At 47.8% G+C, this 18,217-nt stretch overlaps 1 protein-coding gene across 1 annotated transcript in view; it reads right to left on the bottom strand.

Moving 5' to 3' along the window:
- Positions 1-435: 435 nt before the first annotated feature.
- Positions 436-18,217, bottom strand: part of HMOX1 (heme oxygenase 1) — a 43,565-nt gene continuing 25,783 nt past the window's right edge. Inside the window, exon 6 of the transcript XR_007508795.1 lies at positions 436-445. The gene's annotated coding sequence lies outside the window, so the exon portion shown is untranslated. The remainder of the gene's footprint in view (positions 446-18,217) is intronic.

Genomic DNA, 18,217 nt, shown 5'->3' with positions numbered 1-18,217 from the left:
TGGGAGGCTAACGGGCAATGAATTTGTCTGCCAGCTTTGCTCCCTACCTGCAAAGCATCCCTGAGCCTGCAGTCGGGACTTGGCCCTCTCCCCATTCCCGTTGGGGCCAGCTCAAAGACACGTTGCTCAGCTGGCTGAGCTTAACCCTCTGCACGACCATCTTAATAGACTCGGAGTCTGCTTTGAATCAATTTCATTGCATTCAGTTCCTTGCCGAGCTGGGACGAATTAGCGCGGCTTTACTGTCACCAGAGGATACACTGGTGGTTTATATTGGTTGTTCCAGTTAACTCTCTCTCCGTTTCCCCTCAGTTCTTCTCCTGGTGCCTTCTGCGCTCCAGGTTTTCCTCCCACTTCTTGTTCTCTGAGCGGTGCCCTTGTTGTGACACCCCGTTTGCTGAATTCAAGCATCCCCAGCGAGGCCGGTGGCCAGGACCCTTAGCAACTGTTCATCTGCCCAACCATCCTCACACAGATCCTTGTTGCTGCAGCCTGTGTCTTCTTCTAGCCTCTCACCCCAGCACAGCTAGATCCTCTGGAAAAATTTTTGACAAACACTAAATGGAACTACTTGCAAAATTGGGTCAAAATCAGCAAATAATTTTGGCTGGAAAAGAAAAAGTGTGAAGAGAAGGAGGAATTTTGAAAATGCCATGCAATGTCACTTAGACATGTGAAAAATGAGATGTTCCATTTTGGAAAAGCCTAAATTGCATCAAAGTTTTTCGGAGTGACTTCAGACTTTCAAACAACATTCCAACCACTGAATTTCAAAACAGTGGTTTTTGATTGAATAGCTGACTAGCATTTTGGTTTTTAAAAAGAAAAAGAAAAAGGAAAAGTAAGATTTGCAGAAGATTCATAAGACAGCAGTGAAGTGTTTTCTCCCGGCCTGAGCAAAAAGGCTGCAGGATGATCTGAAACACCATTTTTAATGTTTTTACTCTTTTTTGTTATGAAAAATATATGTAAAACTTTCTCCTTCAGTTAGACCCAAACAATTCCCTCTACCTCTCCCAGTATTTACCCCACTGCAAAGGCACACTAAGAAGGACCCTTTTTCACCCAAGCCCCAGTCAGAGCCTTGATTTCCACCATTTTAAACAGAATTTTGAACATCTTCTTTGACCTTTGGCTACAGGGGCAGCTCCTTGAGAAAGATTGGCTTTGCTAGGCTAACAGCAGCCTTTGCAAAGGCACCCAGTAGGCACACCTGGAGTTTCATTATAACGTGAAGAGATCTGAAGTTAACGTAATGCACTTCTTAATACAGCCAAGCCTCGAGATAACAGCTTTCAGCAGATGGTGCCTCAGTCAGAGAATGAAGCAGGCGACCCACTCCATTGCAGTTTAAAATCAAAATGGAAATAAACTTCCCCATTCATCCATTGTGACAGTCTCACCTTAAAAAAGCTGAGGCCAGCACAAAAAAAAAAAAAAAAAAAAGATATAATGTATTTTAAAATTCTGTTTCCATTATACTTGAGTTAGTTTTCATGGAAATTCTGAGAAAGCACTTGGGAGAGAGCCCAGAAAAAGAAGAAGGAAAAAAAAGGATGATTTTTTTTGTGGTTAATGGCAACGTGAAAGAGACGACTTTGTGATTCGTTTCTGAAGCAAGGTGCCATTTCCTTCAGCCAGGAGCAGTCCTAGCAGCCTGCTGGCATTCCCAGGAGTCAGGTTTCCAACCAGGACCTGCTGTGCAGACCGTGTGCCTGTCCTGGCTTGCCCAAGGACATCCTTGCTCCGAATGAGCTCGTCCAAGCCCGGCGAGGCTGCCCACGTCCCCAGCCGGTGCCTGCTGCAGGGTTTGCAGCCTGTGCTCGGCTCTTGCTCTGCCGCAGGAATGAGTTGTACTCGCCCGTCTGCATCTGCTTCTGCGCATCAAGGATTGCAGCGTGGGTTCGTCTTCGGCACACAAAGGTGTCAAAAGAAAACGGGACTTCAAAGGCGAGCGATGTCACCCCACAAAGCCAGGAGACTGGCTGCAGGATCTGAGTTTGGCTGAGAGCCGCAATGCCCGATTCCGCGATGGATTTGTGGCATTTTTTGCTCCAGCATCTCTTTGGTCTCTCTCGTCAGCGCCACTTGCTAATTAGCATGATTATTGTGGGTTGCTTGCTTCTTTTGAACTGTGCTAAGATACACAGTTCTGGAAAAAGCACACTGATAAAATTGCGACACCTGAAATTATCTGCAGTAATAGCTACAACTTGGGTCCGGTGGCAGCAAGCCACACTATCATATCACATCTTCTGCCTATGAGCAGGCAGACGTCCTCTGCCTCCCAAAGCACCTTTTCCACATCTAAGCTGCAGCACCTGGCCCTCTGCAGCAAAAGGATGCTCATCCCAACCACAGCAGCGGCATTTCCACCCCATGCGCAGAAGCGTGTCTTTTGCTATGGGGCATTATTGAGTACAGCTGCCAAAAATCACCAGGGAATCCATAAACTCCACAGTTAAAATCATTTCACTGCTTTCCTTGTCATTTCCTTTTTATATCTAAATCTGCTGTTCTTGTAGGACTCACTCAAGACCCACCCCATCTTTCTCACCGGCACACGCTGCTGAAATCGAATGCGCACGCTGTGAAACTTGGATCACTGTATGTCTCCTGAAGCAGATCACAAACTCCAGGGCACAGGCAGTATGAAGCAGAGAAACCAAACATTGTGTTTTAATCAGCACCTGCCTCCCTGCCTGATAAGGAGGACACCAGTTCGTGGGTTCTTCCACTTTCTTCTGACCTACACATCAGCCCCGGCATCCTCGCTGGGATGGCACAGCGTCTGCATGGTCTGAATTATTCAGGCAGGGTTTATTCATTGTCACGTGGCTGGAGCAAACCCACGTTTGTCACTTGGCGTATCTGCAGCTTAACGCAGGACAAGGGACAGACCACCACGTTAGGCAGCAGCTGGAAGCTCCTTCTCCTGAAGCTCTCGTGGGACATGGGCACCTGAAGAAGCTGACCGGGCCTCCAGGCAACTCCGTACCAAGGAATGCACCAGCCACGTCAGCACGAAACCGACTGTCCTCAAAAAAGCTTTCCCTCAATCCCACACAGGAGAGGAACAGGACAGCTGACCCCAAAGAGAAAACTGCCATTTTTCCACCTTTGAGGTAGGCAGCAATGTTCTCTGATCAGTCTAGAAAAAGGAGCTCCATCTTTACCTTAAAAGAGTAGCCAGCCTGCCTGCTCACCCCTGGCAGTGTACCCCTAAACCCTTTCTGCTCCTTTAGCTGGATCCCAACTGCACTGTTAGCTGGGGTTTAGGCTCTCGGGCGGATTCTTGTCATCTGTGCCTTGTCTCCTCATTGATTTTAAAATATCTATATGCACCGTTACTCTTGGCTAGGTGCAGCTTTCTGTGACGGTTGCGGCATGGTGACAAATTGCACAGCTCAGGCCACACGTCACGGTGTGGCGAAAGCACGAGATGGAGGAGAAGGTGAGGTGGGGGTCTAACGTTTGGGATTTGCAGATGCCCACCCATGAAACGGTGACCTGGAAAGGGATGGCGAGATTTCTTCATCACCCCTGAGCTAACGTCTGCGCCTCTGGGCTCGCCTTGCTCACGTCTGAATCACCCCGCGACGATTGCTTGCGTTCCCCTTCGTGCTCGGTGCCAGTTTCTCAACCCGGTCGCAGGAGCGAGCGAAGATGTCGTCCTGCGTGGTTGCACACCAGTGACTCCATACAACATCTTTCCTGCCGCGGCATCCTTGCTGACGCCGGTGCAGCCTTCGTCTTACAGGTGAGGGCTGGAGGCAGAGCGTTTCCATCGGAGGGTGGCATGGTCTTTCTGCTCCCCGGGGGCCAGCCAGCATGTCAGAGCGGGGAGAGGCGATGGCGAAGGGCAGAGGCAGGCAGGGAAGCTCCTCGCTTCATGGAGTAGGGCAGGACGCTCGGAGGGTGGTGGACCACCACACCGTACCTCTCTCTCTTGAGTTGGAAGCCATGTGGCAGCAGATGCTCTGCAAGACCTGGGAGACCCTGGTCTGGAAGAGGCAAGAGGGGCCAAGGAGGTGGTTGGAGGTCCCTTGGTCCTGCAGCCCGTGGAGCTGGGGCTGAGCCGGGGAGCTGGGCTGGGACCTGCTGCCTCTCTTCGACAGCTCCCCGCCACTGCCCTCGGTCCTGCTGGACACCAGTCCAAACCTCGACACTGGGTCTTTGACCGCACTGTAATATCCGTCCTTTCAGCCAAAAGTGTTTTGGAGCATGTATGTTTAAGCACCCGGCTAAAACCAGCTCAAGAATGGACCACATCATGTCACCTGTCCTCTTAATATAATTATATATATGCTGAGCATACATGCAATGGCCCAAATTCACTTGGATTCACTAAAATAGAGACAGCAGACATTTGACAGCTGTTTCCGCAGATGGCATGACTAAATTTTATTATTCTTTCATGTTTGACTTCAATAGAGAAACGTGATTTAATTGCCCCAGTATTTGCAAGGCAGCTTTAATTCATTTTTTAAAATAAGCTGAGTAAAATTCCTTTACCTAAATTATATCTGTAGATTACTTTTGATTCTTTGTCTCTATTTCTCCTTAATTGCTTGTGCCCTTCTTTCTTTCTCCTGTCACGTTGGCTTAAAATGTATTTTTCCTTTGTTCCCCATATTTCTCCCTCTGTCCCTCCCTCTGTCACTTTTTTTTTTTTTGTTTCTTTCTTTCTTTAGTTCATTGAAATAATAATTAAAAAAATATGTAGATTTATTTATGTGTTTTTTTTTTCTTCTGGCTCTCCTAAAGAAATAAGACATGAGACAACGCTGTCTTGCTGTCAGTCTCCCTAATTTCTTCAGTGAAAATCACAAAGATAACATATTCTTACAAGTTGCATGAAAATCAATAACCAAATGAAGGTATCCAAGCTAGGAACTTGCTGAGGGAAAGGCCACAGTGTACATTTAACAGTTATTTTTCCAGTTTAGCATGCTGTCAAGCCAAACTGCAAATGGATATCAGCCGGATGATCACTTGTCTGTGTTGTTTGGGCTCTGAGTGGAAATAGAGACAGGGACAGTGGGTACAAATTTATAGGAACTCACATTGCATTCTTTCTGGTGTTCACTGGACAACTTGCTTTCTAAATTTCCTAGAAGACATTTTATTAAAGTAAAAAAAACCAAAATCCCTACATACATCTGGTTTATGGGGGGAAAAAAAACCCCAACTAGTGCTGAGAAAGGGAAAAAGCAGGAATGAAAGAACATAAAGAAAAAGGTTTTGAGACTAAATGTTGGCTCAGAATTGTGAACAAAGAAACTGATTCCTGCTGTTTCATTCCTGTTTTGTCCAAGGAAAGAGGGTTTCATGTACCTTCTTTGTAAATAAAGCGGGGCTGCTAGTAAGGAAATACGGGGCTCCATTATTAGCTTTTTTCTCCTAAATGAAACAGTCCATAGGACGTTTAAAATTGGCTAACCATGCAAGTCAAAAAGGGATAATAGCTTTGTGAAGTGAACCAAAATGATCCCGACATTGCACAGACCTGGTGTATGCGCATTATCTTAACGCTCCACTTCTGTTTATTTTGTACGTGTTGTCGCGTCAGAGCTCTGTCAAGGCTGAAGCTGAGTTTCCATTCCCCTGGAAACACTTAACCCTCCCACGACTGACAGCCTTGTTCAAACGAACGGAGATGAGCTTAAACATCCTCCCATCCTCTCGACCTTTCCCCCTGCCCGCTGTCTCCCTCCACCCCACATTACAACTTCTAAGTTCTCCTGTCCTCCAGCGGCATCCAAACTGCAGTGCTGATGGCTCCAGAGCATTAAACTGGGGTCTAGGAAATTCCCAATTGTACTTTGCCCTGTGAAATGTTAATGGCTGGGAAACTTTGGGTTCATCGTCTTTCCCTTCTGATTTTGAACTTTCGGAGTATGTTGTCATTGTCTCTCCTAGCACAAGAAGTCTTCTTTTTTTTAATTGAAGGTGGTCATCTAGCACATGGTTTCTGGGGTCTGGGTTTTAGAAAAGCAGCATCCCAGATCACAGATAAAGATTGTGACAGAGACTGGGTAGCACTGGCATGCGCTTTAGTACGCTTACTCTGAGATTTCTGCTCTCGTCTTGTTGTCTTCCCTAGTTGCCAAAGAACTTTCTCGACTCCCAACATGGGGCTCTTTACCCTCATTTTGACAAAGCAGATTTCTGATGTCAGAAAGAAAAATCATATGGATCGAGTGCATCATGATGCAGTCCAAAAAGAAGTCACAGATTGTTTTGCTTTCCAAGTTGTCTCAATAACCTTATCCAAATTTCCAGCTCCAAAATGCTGATATCCCCATTTCTCAGATTTCAGATGTCCTTTGCCTGATCAATGCACTGGACGCTGTCCGGTGACTTAAGCGTTAAGGAAGTTTCCTTTATTGGATTATATTTTCATTCTGTCTCTACCATTCCCCATTCCACACCCCCTCAGGATTTTATAACCTCCACACTCTATTTTGGCTAGTGATGTCAGAGGCAGAGCAGTTACCATGGAGAAGAAGGGGACAGACTCCACTGAGACGGACACAAACATCTCCTCAATCTACAGCAAACTTGTGATTCATCAGCCAAATTGCGTGTCATCATTAATGGCTTGCAAAAGCGGTCATCGATAATTTTTCATTTTAATGTATGTGGTGGTGGAGAAGTTTATTAAAAACTTCATGAAAGCCTGGCTAATGTTTACATCAGAGGAATCCACAACACATGTTATTAATGAATAAGTGGAACAATATCAGGCACCATCTCAAGAATGGTTACAGGAACAGGGCTATAGAAACCAAGCTAGGGGGCTGGAGCTTTTCACTGAAAGCAAACACAATTATTCATTGCATACTAGGATCAATGTTGCAATGATGCACAGATCATGCAAGGAGCTCCTTAAATGGTGAGTAGAGAGCGAGCCCAATGGCACTGGGTTGTATAAAGGGCATCTCCATGAGGATGCACTGATGCATTTCAAAATATTTCTGCTTTTCTTTCTGTTGTTTTGTTAATTTCTAATGTTTGGTTTACTTTTTCAATTTTGCTTGTTACGTGAAACATTTCACTCCTGCATAACCCTCTTTTCCCAACGGCTGTTTAAACTTCTTCCTCTTCCATCGCTCTAGGAACATTTTCATAAGGTGAAAGCTCCACAGTAGACTTTGCTTGTGTGAAGGGGTAAGCTCAGTACCAGGCAAGGCTGTAGGAACATCATTTGGCTCCAGAACACTGTGACAGCCCATGTATTCACTGGCCAAATAAGTGTTTACGATCACTGGAAAATCCCATATGCTACCTGGATTTGGGCAAAGCAGTTCAGAAACACCAAGAAACCCTTTTTTGGTCATAGAATTCAGCACTGGGATGCTCTGCAAAAACATTCTATGAAAATAACTTTGCACACTATTTCTTAGAAATAGGAAATATTCTCATCTTATAAATAATAATAACAGAGTTCAGAGTTATTTGTTTTCTCTGTCTCCTTCACGGTTGGGAGGCTTTTTTGCTCATCACCAGGCTGCTGGGAATATTTCTCTCTCTAGCAATAAAGAGTCTAAGCTGGAACACCAAATTTCAGCTCACAATCTGACACATGCAGAACTGCATCCAGTTCACCGTCCTGTAATTTTACAAGGTTTTGAAAACTGTCAAGTATAAAAACGTCGTTAAAATGACAGCAGTAAGAACTCTCTGAATCTTGGCAAGAAGTGCTCATTATCCCACAGTGGAACTTCTTGCTGAGGTGTGGTGGTAGCTATAACTGGATTCCCCAGCGATTATTAACCACAGTCACCCACAAGTATCTCCCAGCTCAGGAATTCCTGTAACTGCTGATTTTTTGGAAGGGTTCTCCTGAAGCCAGACCACTCAAGATCTACCCTGCGTGCCGTACTCTTCTTTGTGCATTCCAGACTGTCTACTGGAAGAGGCAAAGGAAACCTGGATCTTGGGTTTGCACCACCACGGCTGTGTTCACCTCTTACGTTCGCCTTAGCTCCGCTGACACGAATCACACGAACTGCTTTGGAAATTGTGACTCTCGTTTCTGCCGCCACGTTGGATGCGCAGAGGGAGAAGTGTGGCTCTGCTGACAGGTCTCCTTTTCATCTTGCAGCTCACCGCTGTAAACGCAACCGCTCTAACAGCTTATGTCGTCGTAATTGCTGTCTTGCCGTCAGGATCCAGGATCCCAGAGAGCACTTTTCTGTGAATACGGCCGTGCTGGGACTAGGAGCAGCGTTGTTCCTAGAGCCAGAGCAAACACAACATACCAGGGAAAAGGGCTGAGAACTGCTATCTGGAGGCTGCTACAGCACCAGCATTAATCTTCCAAATGTTTTTTAAACAGTTTGACTCCATTTAATAGTCAATACCAGCATCTTTTTAAATCTTTGAGATTTATATTTGAGACCATTCATTTACAGGGTCAGTTGTGATGGTAATCATCCCTCTGCTAAATCCAGATTTTCTGCAATGCGGTAACACTACCCTTTTCCCTAAAGGTCCTGACCCCTCTCGACTGGACTTGTGCTCTGCCATGAAACAAGGAGTCCTGCTCAGGCAAGAAAGAGGTATAGTATCCTTCAGAAACACATCCCACCCCGCTAAAGTAGGGAAAAAAAAAGAAAATTAATGAAATAACGAAAGACTCCCAATTGTGCTGTGGTGCAAAGGAATATCTTGTTCTTTTTGAGATCCATGTGGGAAGCTTAAAATGAATTGGTTTTCTTTATGGGTTTTTAACTCTGAAGTCAAACAACCCCATGTATAACAAATTTGCAGAATGGGGGATCCTGCCACAAATCTGCAGTTCAAAGAGAAGAAGAAATACGTCTCTTTTTTCCCCATTTATTTCCTTTCCTGACTCCCCATCTCCCAGCTAAAGGAGCACTCCTGCAGAGTGCTTTTCATTAAGCAAAATCCATTTGTTTGACGGCTGGAACTCAGGGAAGCAGGAGTAAACATTCCCCGTGAAGCACCAATGTAAATTTATTTAAGGATGGGAGTTTGTAATGACCAAACCACATCTTGTACTCAAAAGCCACTTATATAACCAGACTGAGAGTGCCCAGAGACCGTCTGGGAGCTGTTTTTAGAAGAAGAAATGTTATGTTCTGTTATCTGGGCTGTCCCAGAAAGACACTGCTGAGAGGATGTTGTTACCAAAGGGTGTCCTAAGTGGGTATTCATGGAATGACCCTTTGTAAAAACTGAGAGAGACCTGGGACACGGCATGGCAAAACACTGTCGTTGAAAGCCATCTGGCTTTTGCTTTAACATGTTTAGAGATGATCTGTTTTCTTCCTTCCAAGATGAATGCCATCTTCACCAATTTTCATTCCTGGCTTTGGTTGAAAATGTAGTATTGGACACTAAAAAGGTTTTTTTTTTTCTTTTGAAATCTCAACATTTTTTCTTTTCTCTATGACAAAGCAAACACTAGGAACATGAAGGTTTGAAAAAAAACCCTAATTTTTTTATTTCACTAAAATGTTTAATTTGCTGACCAGGTTTGCCTACCAACAATGCAAAGATCCTTGCCTGTGCCCCCCTCCATCCCATTTCTGCTGAAATCCACCCTCCTCAGGGTTAGACATCACTGCCTGAAGGCTCTCAGAGCATGGTTCCCAAGACGATAGGTTCACGGTTACCTCAAAACGAATCATCTGAAAGTGGTCACTGCTGCATTCACAGCCTGCACGCTCACCACAAATTGGCTCTGGCAAATCAAGTATGACTGACCTTTTTCCGAGTCATTTATTTTAGTATACCTGTCGTTGCTTGTTCCACTCTGCGGTACTCCAGGTCCATCCTGATGGCCTCAGTACTTAGAGATCACGCTTCCCTCCTTCTTTCTGATTTCAGGTGTTCCTGGGTGTTAACTTAACCGACATGCTTAATCTTTCTGCTGAATTTTGCACATTCCCCTGGACATGGGAGCTATGCTGCCTCTACACAACAATAGTGCTTTCAGGCTCGGGGCTGGGTGTAAACCGGTCCCAAGAGGAGATGCTGGCCCCCTTCTCTTTGGTGATGAGAGCTCCGTTGAGGAAAAAGTTGCTGGAAAACCCGTTTTACCATTGTGTCTCACACTGGCTGTTAGCAAATGGTCACACGTGAAGCCCAGATCAGCGCAGGGCCAAACTAGAGCCCCTCAGGGACGCACACAAGAAGCAGGAGTGCAGCCCCGGCTCTCCTGGGGCTCGAGAAAGACTCTGCCCTGGTTGCAAGGAGCTGGGCTGTCTCTAGTTCTACTACCTGAGGGCTATCACAGCATTCCTTGCTGGAGGACAGAGAGCTTTTAGGTGGAGAGCAAATGCCCAGGAGGAGCCCATATCTCCTGGTGACCGATGTCCTTGTGTTTAAGGACTAGAGGTCCCTTGGATGTAGAGGAGGCCAGGGAGAAAGCGTGCTGTTCAGCAGCAGGGTGTGCTTATCTCGGTCCATGCTGGCACTTTTTCCAACTTGGCCAAGCGTGTGGCTGGCCAACAGCTGGCATCTGTTTACTGTGGGCGTGCAGCAGCATTTTTTTTTTGTAGCCGTTGCAAGCTGTGTTTGGCCCCAACACAACCTTGCTCGCTGCGGCTCTCTCACTGCTCCTGTCTCCTGGGATTTCTTCCCCAGTCAGGGCACCAAGCCCCATCAGCCACCTCCTGCGTTCCCAGGCAGTCTCCCACCCATAGCTCCAGAGCTGGCTGCCTGCGCCGGCCCTGTGTCCTGCTGTCATTCCTAGACTGCTGGACTGTCCACTGCTGGGACAACCCTACACCAGCATCGGTGTAGGTAGCCCAGTGGCACATCCCTGGGCTCGGGATCATCTGACCATCCCTGCCTCGGTCTGCTGGACCTGCCTCGGCCCCCATCAAGGACCTGCATCGGCTGCAGAGTCCCCGGTCCCTCCCTGAGCGCATCCTTTCTGACACCCTTTCTCCAGCCTCACTGGGGTCTCCTCTGCCCCAACAACCCCGCTCTTGTCCCCCTAGCTGCTGTCTTTTCCTCTGGCATCTCTGTAATGTCCCTTCCCTGATCTTCCTCCTTGATGTGGGTTCTCCGTCACCTTTCTTGCAGTTCCTTCTGCACAACCCGTGGCAGCCACCAGCACCAAACACCTAACCTCTGCTCCCTCACCTGCCCTTCCTCCTTTCTGGCACTGTCAGCAATGTCACCCTCCCCTCTGTCCCACAGGTGCCAAAATCCAGTATGATCCTCAGGTCCCTCTTCCTTCTCCTTCCCTGACTTTATAATTAATTCCTGCAGTTTCAGTTCAGCAGTCCAGGGGTGGCAGGAGCCTGTGGACTGATCCAGCCCTGGGACTGGGGCTGGTTCTACACATCTGTACACAGCTGCTGAGACCAGAAAGCAGAGATTCATTCAGCCACAACCCCCTTTTTTTAAAAAAAAAAAAAAAAAAATAAAGTATGGTGAGAAATTGCATCCATTTTCCTATTTTGGGATGTGGGAAATTGCAAGTCCCCCTTGGTTATTTACGCTGGTAGTGTTTTCAGCTGGCAGTTCTCGGGGGTCTTTGGGAACAAGGAGCTACAGATTCCTTTGGCTGATGAGGGCCATGGTGATTTACAACTTAGAGATGAGTGCACGCATGCACACACACACAAATTCTTGCACATATCAAAAGCAGCAAACCCCAAGCAATGCACCATAACTGCAGGCAACCCCATAGTCACACACTTCCTACCTGCAGAAACCTTACTGACAGGTCCTGGGAGGAACTCTCAGAGGTAATGGCACGTGGCCATCTTCACCATCCTGGAAAAATCCACATCATCAGGCTCTGTCCTGCAAGGCAGACTCTGCCACTGCTGATCAGGTCCCCTCTGGACAGAGTGAGTCAACTCTGAGCAATAAAGTATTAGCAAAGTTACCACCACAGATCCACTGGGACTTCTCTAGGAAACCATTTCTCCTTCATTCCCACCAATCCAGCTTTACTCATCCCTACTAATACAAAATACAATCCCAAGGAAAATACTCACATAACATGAAACGGACCTTCACTCCCTATCTGAACACCCTACACGGTTCCCACCCCCTGAAAGCCTCCACGGCTGGGGCAGGGTGACTGGCTCAGGCTGGGGCACACACCATCTACTTTCAATGCCTTGTCCCTCATATGGTGACTGCGATACCCTTAGACCACCTACGTGGTCAGAGGACATACCCATTCCACATCAAATAACAAACTGCATTGGGCAGGATCACGGGCAGGGTGATACTTTAATTTCGGTAAAGGATGCTTGCCAGAAATAGGATTTTCCTTTTTTCCCCTATAGATTGAGAAGAGGTTCCATCTCTCTAAGTCTATAAAGTATGGGTCTCAGTAACATATTTAGCCCTCATGACACAGAACAAACTTCCTGAATGGGATTGCTGTAGGCTTGAGCAAAAGCGAGTGCTCTTCCAGTGAACTGGAAAAATCCCAAAGGTACAGATGATTATGGATTTTATACAGTTTTTTTGCATTTAGTTGTGGAATTAGTCTCCAGGAAAAATGCCAAGGACATCAAACAAGCTCAGATCAAGGGCTCCATTTCAAGCAAATATTTTAAGTGACCTCACTTTCTTCTCACACCCTCCTCCGGATCCCATCTTCATCTGCCCAGTAAGTACCATACCTTTCCATTCCACAGCATGGCTCTGTACAAACAGTAGATAAGAAGCAGAAATTAGGCAGAGTGGCAGAGGGCACTCCCATGAAGGACGAAGCTCATAGCCCTGCGGTCCCAAATAGCGTGGGGTGGGCACCGCTGCAAAGAGGAACCTGGCACTGGGCACGGGACTGGTCCTCTCCCTTGAGCCCGCTGCAGGCGCCGAGGCCAAGAAAATAAAAGGCAGGTGTGGGGACTGGAGGCTGGGGCTAAGAAGGGTGAGTCCTTATGAAACAGTTTGGCATTTGCCAACCGCTTGCCTCCTCGGAGCCAGCTGCGTGTTTTGTCTAAAGCCAATCTCTCATTTGAGCTGCTTGAGAACAAGCACTGAGGAGCCCCTATTGTAAACGCCACACAGAAACACAAAGGAGAGAGCCCAGAGTAAAAAACATTTCCATAATAAAACTGTCAAGGGGAAACGAGAGACTAGAAGCCTTTGCAACGCCAAGTAATTAAGAACAGTGACGCCCTCTCCAAAGCACTTGAGATAAACTGTCTGCTTAATACTCTAATTGGAGAGGAGCAGTTTGGGGTGAGATGTACACGCGGACGAGGGGAGTAGGTGACCCAGGGAAGAGAGCCCAGGAGCTGCAGGGGTTGGGTACGTGGCTTGAGCTCCTGCCAAGGAGCACAGAAATCCCTGCTCCCCTGCAGGCTTCCCGATGCTTCTCTTCTACAGTCTCTCCAAATTAGGTCACTCCCACACAGCCTACAAGCAAGAGCAGCCAACGCTGGACCACCCAGGGCAACGGGGAGGAGGCTAACGAAGATGAAGCAGAACCACAGATGGTATGATGCAAGGGTGGATTGGGCAATAGAAACCTACACTCCAGTGGATGAGGGAAAACAAAAGGTCTTCGGGGATGGTGGTGGAACATGAACTCTGAGCTGTGGTCCAGCCTAGGGTGGGAAGTCCTCACGGCACGGTGCTCCGTGCATGTATCCAGCCCAGGTTGGCACATGGGGGTCCATCACTGGCCTCACCGTATACCCGCAGCACGGTGGGTCCTCAGCTGGGGTATTCTGGGACCGACAGAGGAGGGTTGACCTTGCCAAAGTCGTTGCTTGGCTCTGCCCAGTTGATAGAGCTGTCCCCGTGCTCAGCGCTTAGTAAGGGTTCACCGGCGAGGAATGAAACGTGTTGTCAGGGCCCCAGATTATTTCTCAGTTGAGTAGTGAGAATCCCCCTCCTCCTGTGAGCTGTTTGGGATTTAATCTTCTTAAGGACTGGACCAGTGGCTGTTTTCCTTCTGCATCTCACAGCCCTTTTCCTACTCACATTGCTTTTACCAGAGGGCTGGCTGCCTGAGACAGTGAAGAATAACAGCAACAGGTCACTGAAATCCAGTTTCCCTCTCTCCTTCTGCTCTTCCCAACTTCCCAGGCCACAGGGAGCCCTACCAAGTAGATGCCAAAGGAGAATCAGGCCTTTCTAGGGGAAATAGTGATGAATCCCAGATCTGGGTGGTCTTACACGGTCTTACAGGAGCTCAGTTCACCTTTGGGTTTGCGAAGAGAGTCCGTCCAACAAGCACAGGAATACCCTCAGGCTGGTTATCCTCTTCCTCACTAGAATTAGGAGAAGGCACCCACCTGATGGAGAAAAATCACATTTGGTTCAGCTCACACAGCTGAATGAAGCAGACTGTGGCCCCTGAAAGCCACTCACGCACCTCATGGCTCAAAGGAAAGGCATGGATTATTGTGGGACTAGGAAAAGGATCCATGTTTCTGAACAAATTACCTGCTGTTTTTAGCCCAGACACTGTGGCATAAAAGTACACCAAATGAAGTAAGAGATAAAACACAGATGTGGAAACCAAGACAACCAAGAACTGATGGACTCTAAATGACAGAAATAACCCCAACAGATCGATACCAGACCAGGCAACCCAGAAAAACCTGAAGTCTCAAATAGTCCTCTGTCGGATTGAGAGCAGAAGCTACTTCCATTTCAGAAGCGATGGAGTCACTCACATGCCAGGTATAAAATATAAACACCAGACACTTGGCGTTGTGCAGCTACCTGACAAAGGCATTAAGTTAGTTGGACCCGCTTGAAACACAGTCTTTTTATATTTTCAAAACACCAAGTTCCGTGCAAGTGTTCAGGCTGCCATGGCAACATGGTACATTTGTTCCCGAGTGTCATTTCCCATCACAATTGGGGTTTTTTTTTCAGAACTTTGCCCGACTTCAAAACTTTGGTTGCTGAGGCAACACCTCCCTTTAAAGGAAAGCGACTGGCTGTGCCCATCTATGCCGATGCAAGGGCTCTTCTTTGAAGGCCGATGTGCCACAGCAAGGGAGGAGGTGTTGAGGAGGCTAAAAAGATCCCCAGGGAAGCAGGGGGAGAAGAAGGAACCGTGCTGAGAAGTGGCAGCGGAGGGACAACACACGCCTTTGCATGAGGCCGGTGGGACGGGCTCCGAGTGGGAGGCTCCAGGTTTAGCACTGGCCACCTAATGTGCCACATGACATCACTGAGGATGTTAAATGCGGTCTCAGTGAAAAAAATGCTCTGCCTTTGAGGTGTCCCGTGAGGATCTCGTGGAGATGCATAGTCCTCACAAGACCTCTGCGAGAAAGGAATTTGTCACTGGGCTTGTTTGACACAAGAAGTGACCGAGGCAGAGAGAGCTTGAATGAACTACTGAAGGTCACACAGTAAATTAGTGGCTGATATCGAATAAGCCCCCGGAGGTGTTGTGTTTCATTCGTAAGATCATCATTCCTCTGATATTTAACTTGTGCTTAAACAGAAACCCATTTACCTTCTGCAGAGAAGCACTGCAATCACTTTTTCTCTCGCTAACATATTACAGTCCTCACCTCTGCTATTTGTCAATGTATTTGCCTGAAATGCACTGAAGCAGGGACTCCTTTCTTTCTTTTCAGATCCGCACTCTTCCTGAAATCCTGCTGCAATAAACGTGATCGCCACCAATAATCATAACAGCTCTGATGGCAAGAGGACGATAGCGTGGAGGTGAGCATGGCACACCGCTGCTGCTAATGCAGGGACCGAGAGTGAAACCTGGGAAATCAGTACTGAGCAGGCTATCCTGCCACAAATCAGTGTGAACGGCATGAGCAGGAAAATTAGCTTTCATTTCATTAAAGTTGCTGAGGAGACATAATTGAAGCAGCAGCAAATATAGGTCAGCCAGGCAAAACTCTCCGGAGGGGGTTTATTCACCGTGTCACTGGCCTCTCGTGAAGCAGAGGTGTTCCACACCGAGGGCTGCGATTCAGCCCACGAGGAGAGGAAGGTTTGAGACGGAAGAAAGGCGGGAAAACAAAAAAAGAGCTAACAACAGAAGGAGGGGACCATTACAGAGGTGAAAAGTCATGGCACACGTTTCTCTACCTCTTAAAGAGCAGGGGAGAGTTCAGGAGGATTAAAAAATACTGTGGATGTGGCATCTGCAGGAGGAAGGAAATCCCCAGGAGCAGAGCCTGGGGTTGAAGAAGCTGCATTTCATCCGTCCTTCGTCGCTGTTAAGTCTTCTGCACCCTGGGCTAAGACATGCTGTTTTCCTGTGCCCCAACTCCCTCCTCTGCAGGAGGGATGACCGGACTTCTCTACCACCAAAGGGTTTGAAAGGATAGATGTCTTATTGATCGCAAGGTGGCAAGTCACTGCTGGGACTCGGAACCAGTTTAGGACTGAGCGGTGAGACTGCAGAGGCTTGCTTTATGCAAGATCTCCCTTTCTGCCTGTCGGCACCCCCCGGTAGCCTGGTATTTCCCTTGCCTCCACCGGCACCCATCGATCTTCTCACGTGCGCTGTCTGGGCAGCCTTCAACTGCACCAACAGCCCTTTGCTCTGCTGTCCCCTTTACACGAGGGAGCGCACAAAAGCGGCCAGAAAAATCAGAGAAGCTAACTCGTTTAGAGCAATTTGGGCTGTACAGACTTCGCCTACCTCTTGCTGCTCCCTGTGGGACCATTTACATCCTTTCTTATGGAATAAGCAGGTGGTTTTCATGCTTGAAACAAATTACCACTTCAACAGGGGTTCTCCAAAGCCCTCGGCTGTTGCACTGCCTGTGAGCCAGCATCATTCCCAGCCTGGAGATGCACACAGGAGGTGCTGCTGAAAAGCAAAGCCAATGAGTAGATACAGGGTTGGTACCAGCTATTGCTTGACCAGAGGGCACGACTGATTCATTAGGCTAGCTCTCCACTTTGCAGCCTGTGTCTCAGTGCCCCAGTTCCAAACCGATGGTGACTCTGACGCCTGTGGATGGGTCACTGGAGATTAGGCTTTGATTGCTTTCCATTTCAGCAATTCATAGCTGGCTGCATAAGCAGAGTCAGATACAAACCACTGCCTGGATCACCACCTGCCTGTTCCAAATCTGGGTCACTGTGGCATTTAAAAACACGAACAGCCAACGCAGCCCTGCCAGGCAGAAGCAAAGAAGGAAAGCAAACATGAGAAGCGCTCTTGATTTCAAAAGAGAAACATACGGACGCAGGAAGCAGCAGGCTTTGTCTTTCTCCTGCATTTAATCATCTTTGATGCTTCCTTTCCAAGGGCATTGAATTTTAACTGCCTCTTCCCTGTTGGTGGAGGAGACCAAAAATGTCCTATGGTGATTGCATGTCTGGCAGGGAACCCCCCAGGGGCGGCATCCTCCGCATCCTGGGACACTTTCTTCTGTCCAAGTGACCACAAAAGCAACCCGAGCAGTGGCTCCCATGGTGATAATATTTCTCTGGCGATTTCCAGGAATCGCCCACGTCCCCAGACTTCTCTTGCCTGGGCACTGACTACAGGGAGTTTCCCTCACTGCTCCTGAATGTCTCACCTTTGGCAACCCCACCTCATGTCTAGCAGCCTTTGCTGAGGTTATGAGACCCCCCCCCAGGACGATGCTTTGCCTCCGCTCTCGCGTGGGTGACACAGAACATCCCTGGGACACAGATGAACCAGGTGGAGAAGATAAAGGAGGCCCTATAGCTCCTGAAATACTCCCGCACATGATAGAGGTTGAAGAAGCCCTCAGGACCTCTTTACTGCCTAATGCTCCCAGTGTGGGGGGACTGAGTCCTATCCCATGCTCGAGCATCTGAGAATTGCCTGGGAGTCTCCTGCTCCCAAAGGCAGGACGTTCAGCAGCTGCTGGACGGCCCAGCAAGCAAACAAGCCACTTCTGCAAAAGTATCTGGACATCAGCCATATTAACCATGAGCGCTGCTCTCCCCTGTGGATACAACAGCTGCCCATTGGAATAAACAGGAAACCATTTTATCCTCTGAGGAGCAAGAAAGGTGAAGGGGTCATGACTATAAATTGTGTGTCTCTGGGTTTGGGGCATGCAACGTGAGCCACAAACAAATGGGTCTTCTGTTTTTTCTCATAGAGCAGGGACTCAAATGCTGGGCTTCTCCTTCCGAGCTGGTTCTCTGACCTGGTGTTACCCTTTTGTCCAGTGCAAGAAACAAAAGAGCAGAAGTCCTGGTTTCTTCACTGAGGTTTTGGAAAGCAGTCAAATAGCATGGCATGGGGAGGCACTACGACAATACGCCTGCCAGGTCACATGAA

Source organism: Accipiter gentilis, chromosome 18 (genome assembly GCF_929443795.1).
Source record: "Accipiter gentilis chromosome 18, bAccGen1.1, whole genome shotgun sequence".
Lineage (NCBI taxonomy): Eukaryota > Metazoa > Chordata > Aves > Accipitriformes > Accipitridae > Astur > Astur gentilis.
This window is presented reverse-complemented; position numbering and strand designations above follow the sequence as displayed.